At 50.5% G+C, this 13,136-nt stretch overlaps 1 long non-coding RNA gene across 1 annotated transcript; it reads right to left on the bottom strand.

The window, feature by feature from the left end:
- Positions 1–7,777: 7,777 nt before the first annotated feature.
- LOC123942444 lies at positions 7,778–10,763 on the bottom strand. The gene is made up of 3 exons (XR_006818423.1): positions 10,656–10,763; positions 9,148–9,439; positions 7,778–8,722 (listed from the first exon to the last, which is right to left on the bottom strand). It is a non-coding gene; the product is annotated as an uncharacterized LOC123942444 (long non-coding RNA).
- Positions 10,764–13,136: the final 2,373 nt, after the last annotated feature.

Genomic DNA, 13,136 nt, shown 5'->3' with positions numbered 1-13,136 from the left:
CCCCTCCAGTTTCCCGCCCAGCCTCTCAGGTGCTCCCTAGCTTGTCAGCAGGGAAGAAACAGCTGTCTCCTCCAGTGGTTATCTTCAGGGCTCAACTGTCTCAGAGTTCTCCAAAGCCCAAGCCCAAGGCCAAGGGCAAGTCACGGCTCCTATCTTGGGACCGGTCAAGAACTTCTTGCAATGCCACACCACTACGCAAGCTGGTACCCATGGGCGTGTGGCCCCAGGGACTTCTTGACCCACTCCCCCAGTCCTTGCCAGATAAATTACTGCATACTATATCCCATTGGGAGGGAGCCGTCCCCCCAGCCAAGGAGCCATCTCTCCAATGATATTACTTGTGGGGTATGACAAACACCAGTCCTCTCAACCATTCTTGTTTAAATAAAAACGTATTTAGTAAATTGTGGTCTTTCTTTCATATCTACTGAAACCACAGTAACTGCCTGAACTGAGAATATATTTTATCTTCTCGTTCTACTCCCACTTGGGTTTTCCAAGGTCCTGATCTTATAATTGAGTTTGTTAATGTATTTTTCAGGTATGGCTGCCTGTTACCTGGTATATCAGGGATATTGTGACCCTCCAACTTTTTTCTGTAGTGTCCAGTTCCAGTGGATCATGGAGTCAGAACTATCTGAGTTCAATTTCCATAAACCCATAAACCCTGGTGGAATTTTGGCTGGAATTATATTGAATCTATATATCAGTCTGATGAGAATTGGTATCATTAAAATATGAGTCTTCCTATTCCTGAACATGGTATATCACTCCATTTATTTATGTTCTTAAATTCTCTCTGTAATGGCTTGTAGTTTCAGTGTAGAGGTCTTGCCCATTTTTCATTACATTTGTTTCTGGGCATTGGATAAGTTTCGCTGCTGCTGTAAATTGTACTTTTTATAAGGAATTTTTCTAAGTGCTGGCGATGGGTAGTATGGGAAGGAGAGCCTGTGCAACACCAACCTTCATCTTTTTTTCTGTAAGAATGGCTTTATTGAGATATAATTCACATACTATACAATTCACCCATTAAAAGTGTACAATTCAAGGGTCGTTAATATATTCACAGAAATGTGTGATTATCATCACAATTTTAGAACATTTATCACTTTGCAAAGAAACCATAGACCTTTTAGTTGTTATCCATCTACTACTACATTGCTTTTCATAATCTTATTTTCTATTTTTTGTTGCTGGTATAAAGAAATATAATTCAACTGAGTTTTACACTTGGATTTAAAGACTTGGTTAGACATACCTATTCTAGTAGTTTGTAGATTCTTTTGGGTTTACTATGTACAACTTCATGTCATCTGTGATTAATAATATTTTGACTTTCCCCTTCCCAAACTTTAAGGCTTTTATTTTTTTTTTTTTTCTCATTGTCCTGGCTAGGACGTCTAATGCAATGTCGAGTTGAAATGTTGAAGTGGACAGCCATTATCTTGTCCTGATCTAAAGAGTGAAACTTATTATTTCATCATTAAACATAAGGATTGCTGTAGGGTTCTGTTTTACTTGTAAATAGTCTTTTTCAGGATGTTCCTTATAAGTTTACTAAGTGTTTTTATCATGAATTGGCCACTGGACTTTAAATCTTGAATCTTCCTCTTATTAGTCATTCTACTTTGGGGAAGTTGTTGACCTTCTTTGAGCCTGTTTCTCTATCTTAAATTGGGGGAAGGAATTTCTATCTTAAAGTTTCTTGCAAAATTGAGAATATTTATAAATAACACCCAATCTATAGCAGGCACTCAACTAAGTGCCTGGTGTTACACTCATTCTCCTCCCATTGTATATATGCCCCATGAAGGCTTGCTTTATCTCTGTTGTTCCCTGCTGTGCCCCTAGTTCCCTAGTGTTTAGAACTGTGTCTGAAATAGATAAATTGCTTCAGGCAAGAAATTTTTGATTAATCAATGTCATTTCCCTCTTTTCTAGAACCCTATGACTATGAATCATGGTTCTAGGGCCTGGAATTATACTTGCCCCTAGAGAATCACATAGTTCTCTTGGCCACTTCCAAAGTTCAGTGCCAACTATCCTTCTGACCTTTAAAAAATGTCATGTTTTCCCCTTCAAGGTTATTTAATCAATATCTGCAATCCCTTCCTCCCCAACTTGCTCTGCATCAATGATAGAAGCCTGGGATTGAGTCCCAGTCTTCCCAGGTGCATTGCACAGCAGTGGGTAAGCCCCTCCCCATTAGTCTTTTAGACCTTAGAGATTTCCTCCAGTTGTGGTTCCAGTGCAGATGTGATGCTTGTGACCTTGTAAATCTCTGAGGAATCTGCTTTGCTTTACCAAAATCTCTCCTGAGAGCAGTGAACAAACCAGGTCTGTGAAGAACCTTCTAGACCCCCCACAAGTTCTGAAATCAGGGAGATGAATGAGGAATTTGTAGACTGAGGGATGAAGACCAGAACAGGGACACCTCCGGGAATTCCTCAATGCCACCTCCCTTAAGTTCACATCAGGTCTTCCAGAACACACCCCTCTCTGTCCTAGGGTGCCTTTCCTTTGCCACCAAATCCTTTTTATCCTCTAGATCAAGAATTCCCAACCTTGGCACCACTGACTTTTTGTACCAGACAGTTCTTTGCTGTGGGGGCTGCCCTGTGCTTTGTAGGATGTTTAGCAGCATCCCTGACCTCTAGCTAGTAGGTGCTTGTAGTTATGATAGTGCATGTGGAGTTATGATAACCAAAAATGTCCTCAGACAATGCTAAGTGGTCCCTGGAAGGCAAAATTGTCCCTGGTTGAGAACCACTGCTCCAGATGATCTTTCTAAAGGCCCCTTTTCATCAATGTCTTCCCAGCTCAAGTTGTCTCTTCCTCGGCCAGTTTCCTTCCCAGCTTATACTCATCCCCTCTCCTCTGAAATCTGAGTCAGCCTGAGCCAGAGCTACCACCATGCAGGTGAGAATAGAGTCCAACATTTACAGGGCACCTACCCCCTGTTGTTGCACAAATTATCTGATGCAATCCTTGCAACAGCCTTGTGAGTAAGTAGACGTATGGTCTTCTCCATGTTTCAGATGGTACTCAGAGAGGTAAAGTCACTTGTCCAAGGTCACACAGTTGGTAAGTGGTGGACTGGGAATTCAAATCCAGGCTCTCGGCTCACAGGATCATAAACTATTCAGTCTATACCACTAGATATTTCCTCAACTGTTTCACTTATGTTTATCTATTTCCAGACTGGACCAAAAACCCCGACGGCATTTGTGGATGCCCCAAGTGCTGAGCACAGGGCAGGAGGGTCCAGTACGTTAATCCTTGACTTCCTGCTATTATGGGGTTTGAGGCATTCGAACAAGAGTGTGTGCTGGTGAAACTGAGGACTGAGCGGAAGAAAAATCTCAATTTGAGGCTTAAATGTATATTCACAAGATGCATTTAGCATAGGTGCACACCTCAATGAACTTTCACAAACGGAGCACACTTTTATGACCTGATCAAGAATCAGGTCGCTAAGGGCAATTAATTGGTGGCTTAGTTGGTTAAGCGTTAAGCATCTGCCTTCAGCTTGGGTCATGATTTCTGGGTCCTGGGAGCTAGCTCCATGTTGGAGTGGAGTTTTGCTTCTCCTCTCCTTCTGTGTGTACGTGCTTTCTCTCTCTTAAATAAATAAATAAATTTATTTAAATAAATTTATAAAATTAAAAAAAAATCAGATCACCATCAGCCCAGAAGTTTCCCTCATACTCCCTTCTCCTCATCATTTTTTGAAGTAACTACTATCTTGCCTTCTGATAGCATAGATTCCTTTTGCCTCTCTTTGAACTCTTAATAAATGGAAACATGGAATATGTACTCCTTTGTGTCTGGTTTCTTTTGCCCAGTATTGTCTGTGAGAATCATTCATGTTGCATATAGCAACAGTTTGTTCTTTTCCTTTTCTCTGTAGTATTCTGTCAGATGCCTCTACCAGTTGATTTATTCATTCTATTGATAGTGGACTTGGTTGTTTCCAGTTTGGGGCTGTTGTGAAGACTGCTGCTGTGAGCATTATTGTATATGTCCTTTGGTGAACACAGTATAGATTTCTGTTGGGGCAATGCCTACCTATGGGATTGCTGGCTCATGGGTATACATGCTTTAGCTTCAGTAGACACCGAAATTTTCCCAAAGTTTTTGCATTTGGAGACTTTTAGAGCCTACTTAACTCCCCCCACTCCCTTGCTTTTCTGAAGAGATTGGAGGAGAGGAGTGGTATGGCTTTTGTGGAATCTTCTAGATGACCACCATACTAAGAACCTCTTTATAGGAAAATAGTATCGAGATGAAAGGGACAGTACAGGTCCCAAGTCCAAGACTCTTTCTGCACAGGGAGAAACAGGCTCAGAGACAGGAGTTACCTGGTCCAAGGTAACTGGACCAGAAGTTACCTGGTCCAATGGTTCTAGAAGCCAAGTTTCTGGACTCTGGATGCCATTTTGTCTTTTGAGTAACTGACGTCCTGATGGTCATCTGGAAGGTGATGGAGTGGAACTAGATGCACCATTGGACCCACCAGGATTGTATGTGAAGCGTGTGGGGGCGGTGGGCCCTGGTGAGCTGTCTCGCTTCCTATACTTTCCTTGAGCCTGGGCTGAAGCCAAGGCAAATAGAAGCCCGGCTGCTCCTCCCACCAGGGGAAGTCAAAGTGAGGGGCTTTATAATTAGAGTCTGGAAAATCTTCCACCTCATGGCCTCCTCCCGGCCCCCGCCCCCCTATCCAGGGAGAGGATTGGGGGAAGGGTTCTGCTGGCAGTAGGGACAGGGGTTCCAGAGTCTGGAAACAAGATGGGCTTCTCCCTCAAGGGGCTCACAATCTTGGGTAAAACCAGACAGACCTTGGGCGCAGAGCAAAACCCATTTATTACACACTGAAATTCCATCCACTAGGAACCTGGCGGGAGCCCTGAGCCAACCTGAACGGAAACAGCTAAGCCCACACCACCGCCAGCTCTGGTCTCAATCCTTACCTGGTGCCCCAGACCCACCCCTATTCCCGCAGCCCTGAAACTTACTTAGCCTGGTCACCCGCCCCACCTTCCATCTTCAGAAAAGCGGTTTAAGCAGACAATCTGGAAGGGATAGGAGACGTCCCCCACCTTGCGCCAACTTCCCTTACCTCACACTCCCTCCCCAGACCCACAGGTCCCCACCGGGTCTTTGAGACGTCAGGGAAGGATGAAAGAACGGATGCTTCTCTTTGCAAACTCTTTTGGCAACCCCCCTTCCCTCCCCAACCGTCTGCCTTCCCGCCCCGGCTCCCGCGCCGGGCTGGGGCGCCAACTAAATCTGATCAAAATGCAATTGCCAAGTCGTTAAGGTATTTGAATTTAAAACACACACACACACACACACACAAACTCCCGAGAAAGAAAGTATTTGATGGCTAATAATCTCATTTCAATATAATGGGACCTTCTTCTGCAGAGAGCAAGACAGGTTAAGAGATATAATTATGACTTTGCAAACTCTCTCCCAAGCGCGGGAGACGCGCTGACAGGTCTGCGCGCTGCTGCGCCCGACTCCGCTCGCTCCGAGGGGAGACGCTTTGTCTGCACGGCCCGTTAAAGAGACACGGTCCCTTCCCCCCCCCCACGTCGGCCTACATTGCAATTTAACTGTCAGCCGCGTCTTCGCCCCTGGATCGGTGTCGGAGTCCCACGCGAGGGTCTGGGTGGAGTGGGAGAGGGGAACCGGACTGAGAGGAGGAAAGGAAGAGAGCTAGGGGCTGACATGTCAAACGCTGCCGGGGGAACCGGGAGCTGGGCTTTCAAACCCACTCCCTCAGGGGCTCTTTAAGGTCGCGTTTGCACCGCAGGGTCCAGGAGGAGCGATGATTGGGGTTGGGGAGAGATTCCATCAGTACAGATTGATCGTCCATCTCCAAAATGGGCCTTTTTGAAGGATCTCAAAGGAACGGAATCCTTCCTCGAAGAATTGCTCGGTTTCAGCTGATGGAAAGGGATCGAATTAGGGAAGTGATGGGGTGGCGCCCTTCATGGCCACTTTCAAATCCCCCTACACTCTAAGCAAACTTTCCCCCTCTCTCTACTTCAATGGGAGACAAATAACCATTTGGAGCCCAGATAGGAAATCCTCAAGGAAAGGGTACTTTCCTTGGTTTTATATCTCGCTCCTTCACGAAAGTTCGAGAAAGGAAATCTCCGATGCGGTGTATACGTGTGTGTTTGGGGAGGCGGGTGGAGGCAAGCGAAAGATCTCGCACTCTTTCAGAAAGGAGTATTGATGCCGTTCAGGTCGAGAGGCATCTTGGGGCAAATTAAGGCCAGGAGCTCCAGAGGAGTTTGAGCCCCGGCAGCCAGGGAGCTGCGGGCGCAGCGGCGCCAACGAACCCAGGGCGCCGACTTGCAAGTGTGGCAAGCGTGTGCGCGCCAGAGTGCGCCCGTGTGTGAGTACCGCTCCCAGGAGAGCGCTTGTCTCCCGACGCAAAGAGCTGAAAAGCCGAGGCAGCACGCACTAAAGACAGACCGACAGACCAACACGCATGTCCCGAGAAAAGGAGCTGAGGTTAAACGGAGCCGGAGGTGATTGGGGTCCCCCGTCTTCGCTTAGCAGCTCCCTGATTCTCGAGAACCTGATGGGAGCTTTGCTCTAGGCACTCCCAACCGCTCTCTGCACAGCCCACCTTTGCAGTGAAGGAATTCGGAGGAAGCGGGTGTGCCACGACCCCTCCCCAACACTCCAACCCCCAAGCTCCGGGCCCCTCCAACGGTGGCCCGCCAGCGGGGTGGCCCAGGTGAATCTCTGGGCCGCTCTGATCTGCGGGGCAGCCAGGGCACCCGACGCAGCCACCGCTTCTCAAGTTGATGAGGCCACAGATCCCGGGTCCCGGGATTCCCTCCGACCCTTGTGCCCGGGGCAAGGACTGTTTGCACGCAGATGCAGCCACGGAGACTCCCCAGAGTCATTCGCGCAGCAATAAAAACGAGGTTGGCGCTGTCGCGTCCTGAGTGCACAGTGCTCCCAGCATCGTATCCTCGAAGTGGGGTTTGGATGCGAGCGGGGTCATCTTCCGTCGCCCGTCGGCTCCCCCTGGCGGCCCCGGACGCAGGTCTTCCCGGCCGCCAAAGACCTGGGGAGGACGAGGCCTCGGGAGAGAGGCGATGCTCACCTGGTTGGGCCGGGCAGAGCACCCTGCCCTCCCGCACACTACCCCTTCGGCTTCGTCGGGCCCGCGCTAACCTTACTGTGCTGTGGCGCCCCTAGCTTCCCCGACCCCGCGCACCGCAGGATGGGAAGGGGACACATCTGGAAGCAGCATCCCCCGCCCCCCCCCCCCCCACCTCCATCCCAGATCCACTCACTGGGCAGTATTTGCCAGGCGGGTTTCTGACACCCCTTGCCATTTTGGCTTGATGTTTAATGATCCCAGGACTAAAGCCAGGCGCGCGGCCGCTGCAGGGGAGCGATATGGACTGGAACCATGTGGCCGCGAGGGCGCGGGACTCGGCTGGGGCTCCCGGGGTGGCGCTCCGGGGCGGGGGCCTGGCCCGGTGGGGGGCGCCGGGGACGGCGGGCGCAGGCCGGGCGCGCCGCCGGCGGGGTCAGGGGCGAAGGGGCAGGCGGAGGGCAGCGCGCGGGGAGCCGGCGCGGCGGCTCGGGTTACCGCGGCCCGGCCCTCCCACCCGCAGCTCGGGCGCGGGGGCCGGGGTGGACTCGGGCAGTCTCCCGCTGTTTGCATTTCTCTGGCAGGCGGCGGGGCTTGGGTTGAAAGGAATAGCCTCCATTTGGAACGTTGTTTATTTTTCTTAACTAGCCAGAGCCGACAGACGACCTCGAGAGCACGGCGACCGGACTCTCCCGAGCCCTCGCTGGGAAAGGGGTCAGGACAAGGGGCGGCCCGACGAAAGGGCGCTGCAAGCCCCCGCCACGGGAATGCGCTCGGGTCCCCCCCCCCCCCCCCACCGCGGCCGGGTGGGGGAAGGGTCGCGGTGGGGCGGAGAATGACTTTCTAAAAAATACTTCCCTCTGTTGCGGTTACCTTAGCTTTGACCTTGCGCAAGGCTGGGCGGCGAAGTGGTTAAGCTTTCCGGCTTCGGCGTCCGGGCGCCTTGGATTTCAGTTCCATTTCCTCCAATTTTAGCTCCGTGACCTTGAGCAAGGCGTCTTTGTGCCTCAGTTTCCTCGATTCTCAAATGGGTATAACGTAGTGCTTAGCTCATTGGGTTGTTGGAAGGACTGAATGAGATCATTCACCTAAACCCTTAGCGCAGGGCCTGGAACTTGCTAAGAGCTCAGGAGAGGCTAGCCCCTCTGGTGGGGGCTGTGGGCGTTTGTGGTGCTCTGGCCACGGAGGGTGGGTAGGGTGGGGGCAGCCAGCAAGTGCGCGGCCCACAGGGAAGGGGCTAGAGCTGGAGGCCCACGACTTTCAAGCTCTGGGGAAAGGTGCGGGCTGGGGAGAGTTCTGAGCGTTTTGACATGAAATGAATAAAATGCAAATGATATTCAAAGCAAGATGCTAATGAGGATCTATTCTTTGAGCGTCCACAGCCCCGGCAGTGCCCAGAACAGTGGCGGAGCTGGTGTGAACTCAAGCATGGGCAGGGTCCAGCAGCCTAGGTCTCGGGTGTGTGTGTGTGTGTGTGTGTGCCAGTGTGAGTGTGTGACTGTCGGCGCGCGCCTGCTCCGGAATGTGTGTAGCCGGCTCCGGGTGTGCTCGCGCCGTCATGAAAATGAGGTCAGGGAAGGTCGTTCCACTCTGCAGCATAAATCAGGGAGGAAAGGAGAATGGATGTGAGAGACAGTCCCTGGAGACCGCCCCGAGAGAGGCAGCGCGAGGGAAGAGGGAGGGGGAAAAAGTTCTGCGGCGAATAGGCGAGAAGCTGGCCCAGGCAATCTCCCACCCCGCGCTTGTCTCCCGGTGGCGGTCCCGTCGCGGAGCACCCCCGCCTAGAACCCAGAGGAGATCGTGCCTTTCATCCCCCATCCTCCTCCCCAGGCTCCATGGGAACTTTTCCTCTTCCCCGCCCCGATTTAAACGTTCCTCGTCTACGCGCTCTTTGTGTGAACACTGAAGCTCCGTGCACCCAGCCTGCTCAGGAGCTTGTAGGTGCCAACGTGCACACGCCAGTGGCACACAAAATTGCACACTTGTTACTCGCGCGGACAACCTCCAGGGCTCACCGTCAGACATTCCGGAACAGGCTGCTCTCCGCTGTCCTCCCGCTGCGCCCTCTCTCCATGCGGTTTGCCTCCCGGGTCTCGCCAACACCCACTACCGCCGCGCGCGGGCCCTTCTCGCTCTTCGCCTTCGGCCGGTTGAGCGAAGAGCGCGGTTCTCCGGACCGGTGTTTCCCTGCGCCTATCCTGTGACCCTAGCCGGAAATTCAGAAGGCTCGAGCAGCCCTGGGCCGGAACTGAGACGCACATCCCCGGGTCCTGGCTCTCAGGCGAAGAGGGAAGAGCATGCAGCAATCTGGGGTGGAGGAGAGAGAGGGAGAGGGACATCTCTTACCTCTTCCTGGCTTCTTTGAGACTTAAAGGCCAGAGGGCTGAATGGGGGTAGGGGACAGTGCAGAGACCACCCACCTCCCCTTGGAACCTCTGTAGCTCCCAGAGCGCTTTGCTCTCTGCTGGCACGATGACTGCCTCCAAAAATGGGAAGTGAGAAGAGGATGGACCGACCCTAGGGTCTGCGCTTTGGCCCCAGATCAGATTTACTTCCCATCCCACTCTCTTTGTGGCAATGAGTAAGAACAATGATGATGCCTAAGGACCTGTACAGTAGGCACAAAATAGGTGCACACTAATATAGTGAATGAAATGTACAAAAAGCTGTCACACCATGACTCTTTCTGAGCCTCCACATTTTGTAGATTAATTCATTAAGTCATGAATTTATTCAACAAATATTGATTGAGCTCCGACTCACAGAGAAACAGGATGCTAAGAGCCTGGCCCTCCAGGCACTTCCATTCTCCTGGGACAGAAAGACAGGACACAGAAAGACTCGGACCCATCATATGTTAAGCAGGGGAGCCCTCCTCGGAGAATGAAAGATTATACTGGGTTGGAGAGAGCCTCTCTGGGGAGGAGGCAGAGGCCTGAATGAAATAAGGGAATGAGCCATGCACACCTCTGGGGACAGAGTCTCAGGCAAAGGGAGCTGGCCGTGCAGTGGTGGAAGGTGTGGGAAGCCTGGGGTGCAGCCTGGCAGAGAGGAGAGGGGAAGGAGGTGAAATGGAAAGTCAGGCCCCACTTTGTAGGTCATGGTGTGGAGTTTGGAATTATAGACCAGGCGTGATTTCGGAGCCATGGAGAATTTTTAAACAGGGACTGAAACAACTTGATTTGTGGTTTAAAAAAAATGATAAAGAGAATTTAACTAACTCGTCCAGGGTTTCCAGGTCTGTGAGTATCTTAACCCAGATCTCTAAATGCGTCTCTGTCCAAAATACCAAGGAGACAAGCTTCGGCAAGGTCGCTCCAGAAGGGGCCCAGGAGATGTCGGGAAGGGTACTCTGTCCCTCCCACCCCTACTTTTAGGAAGGTGCCGGAATGGGGCAATGGATAAGGTTGCTAAATCTGCCAGTCTGAGAGTGTGGGCTATGGGTGAGGATCCCCAGACGGATGATCTCTAGCGTTTTCACTTTCTGATTCCCCACCCCATTTGCTGCCTTTGCTCTGCCTACCTGGGCCTTTACCGGCTGCGGAGACTCTGGAGAGTCGGATCGAGGGCAACTCTGGCACAGGAGGCTAAGACCTAATCTCTCCGACGCTCCAATTCCGGGGCTCTTCAGGCGGCGGATTTCTTTCCCCCTCCCAATGAGTCTGGTTGTGCGCGGGCGGGCACTGTGGTCCCGCACCGCCGCGCGGTGGCCAAGGACGATATTGCAGCCGGAGTCGGTACAGGGTGCAGAACGTACCAGAGACCGCAGGGGGCGCAGGAACAGGTTTAGTGATCGCGTGCCAGGTGCCAGGTGCCTCGAGAGGCGCTTCAGTTACTTTATTTAACAATCCGAGTAACTCCTGGAGGGAGAACTACGATTTCCCTCACTATACAGACAAGGAAATTTGGGCCAAGAGAGGCAAAGTACTTTGTTTAAAAACATACAGCTAGTAAGCGGCAGAGTGATTTACCCATTTTCATACTCTCTTGCCCGCTTTGAGTGTGTTGAGTGAAATATTGACCTCCATCCTAGAAAGCTCTCCCTCCCTTTGGCCCTGAAGAATCATCTAGAAAATGTCTTTAGCAGGTGCCCAAAGCTTCCAAGTCCGTCTCTGGAAGTGTTTCAAGGTCCTTTCCCCTATACCTATACCCTAAGCGGGTGTCAGAGGTCTGTCTCCTCTCTGAAATTCAGGCTGGTTGAGCAACTTCTCCCTGACGGTGAAGAGAAAGCTGCTCTGTGTGGGAAGCTGCTGAACCTCAAATGGCATGAAAGAAGGGGAGGCAGGGGATGAGCTCACTGAGCCCACTCTGTGCTCCTTCCCCATCGTTAATAGCAAGGTCAGGAGACCCCTCCTTTGGCTTGGCATTGGGGCTCCCTCCTTATCAGGCCCTGGGACTGTCCAAGCTGTTTTTGCATCTGCAGCTGTCTGGGTGGGCAGAGGACTACTGGGCGGGTCTTGCGTCCTTCCCGGGAGATGCTGTCCATCTCAGCGCGGAGCTGGGAACCGTTCGCCATCCTCTGCTGCCCTCTAGTGGGCTAGGTAGGATATGGCTGTCGCCGGCAGCGTCGTCCTACCTTCTTGCCTTCCTTAAGAAAGTTTCCTTCCCAGAGGCCAAACAGACCTAGAAAGGTCTGGCTGCGAACATCCCAGAGCTGTGTCCCCATAACACCAGGATTATTACCCTCAACAAACATGTAGTAAGGGCCTGCCATGCACTTGGCTGTGTGGGAAGTCAAGAGGGAAGCCGTCCCCCAGCCCGCCCCTCCCCTTCTTTAAACCTTGGGCTAGAAGGGCTCACAGCTCAATGGAGAAGACAGACAGGAAATGACTCCTACACTCATTTTTAAGACGCTTTTTAACTTTTTAAATAATTATAGATTAATACAAAATTCGAAGATAGTAGAGGGAGGTCCTGGGTACCTATGCCTTGCACGTGTGGATTCTTGAAACCAGCACTGTAATCAAGATACCAAGATAGAGAATTATTCCAGCACCACGAAGACCTCCCTGGTCCTACCCCTCTATATTTACACCCATTCCTCCCTCAACCAGTATTCTTAACCATTGACAGCTCTTAATGTTTTCCATCTCTACAATGGTGTCATTTCTAGAGTTTTTTATACAATGGACTCAAACAGTATGTGGCCTTTTGAAACTGTTTTAAATTCACTCAGAAAAAAAAACTGAGATCCATCCAAGTTGTTGCATGTATCAGAATCAGTTTGATTCCCTGTGATTCCTTTTATTGGTGAATATTCCATGGAAGTATCACTGCTTATCTGCTGGGGAACATCTGGGTTGTTTTCAGTTTTTGGCTATCAAAATGAAGATGCTATGAAGTCATATATAGGTTTTTACATAGACATAAATTTTTATTTCTCTAGGATAAATTCCCGAGAGTGCAATTGCCCTTTCCTTCTTCCTTTCTTCCTCTTTCCTTTCCTCTTTATCCCTGTCCATCCTTCCTTCCTTCCTTTCTTCCTTCCTTCCTTTTTAGATTTATTTATTTACTTTACAGAGAGAGGGAGCACGAGCAGGGGGAGGGGCCAAGGGTGAGGGACAGAGAAGCCCAAGCAGGCTCCCTGCTGAGCACAGAGCCTGATGCTGGGCTCCATCCCAGGACCCTGAGATCATGATCTGAGCTGAAATTAAGAGTTGGCTGCTCAATTGACTGAGCCATCCAGAGGCCCGCAATTGCTGTTTCTTACGTTAAGTGTATGTGTAGTTTTTAGAAGAAACTGCCAAATTATTTTCTAGAGTAGCTTACCATTTACCTTTCCACTAGCAATCTAGGAGAGATCCAGTTTCTCTGCATCCTTGTCAACATTTGGTAATGTCACTATTTTTAATTTTAGCTATTCTAAGATGAGTTTCCAGGATGAGATTCTCTTTAGCTATTCTAAGATGAGATTCCAGGATGAGTAATATCTCATCCTGGTCTCAATTTGCATTTGCCTAATGGCTAATGATGTTGAACATTTTTTCGTGTGCTTATTTGCCAT

Source organism: Meles meles, chromosome 5, assembly GCF_922984935.1.
Source record: "Meles meles chromosome 5, mMelMel3.1 paternal haplotype, whole genome shotgun sequence".
Classification (NCBI taxonomy): domain Eukaryota; kingdom Metazoa; phylum Chordata; class Mammalia; order Carnivora; family Mustelidae; genus Meles; species Meles meles.
This window is presented reverse-complemented; position numbering and strand designations above follow the sequence as displayed.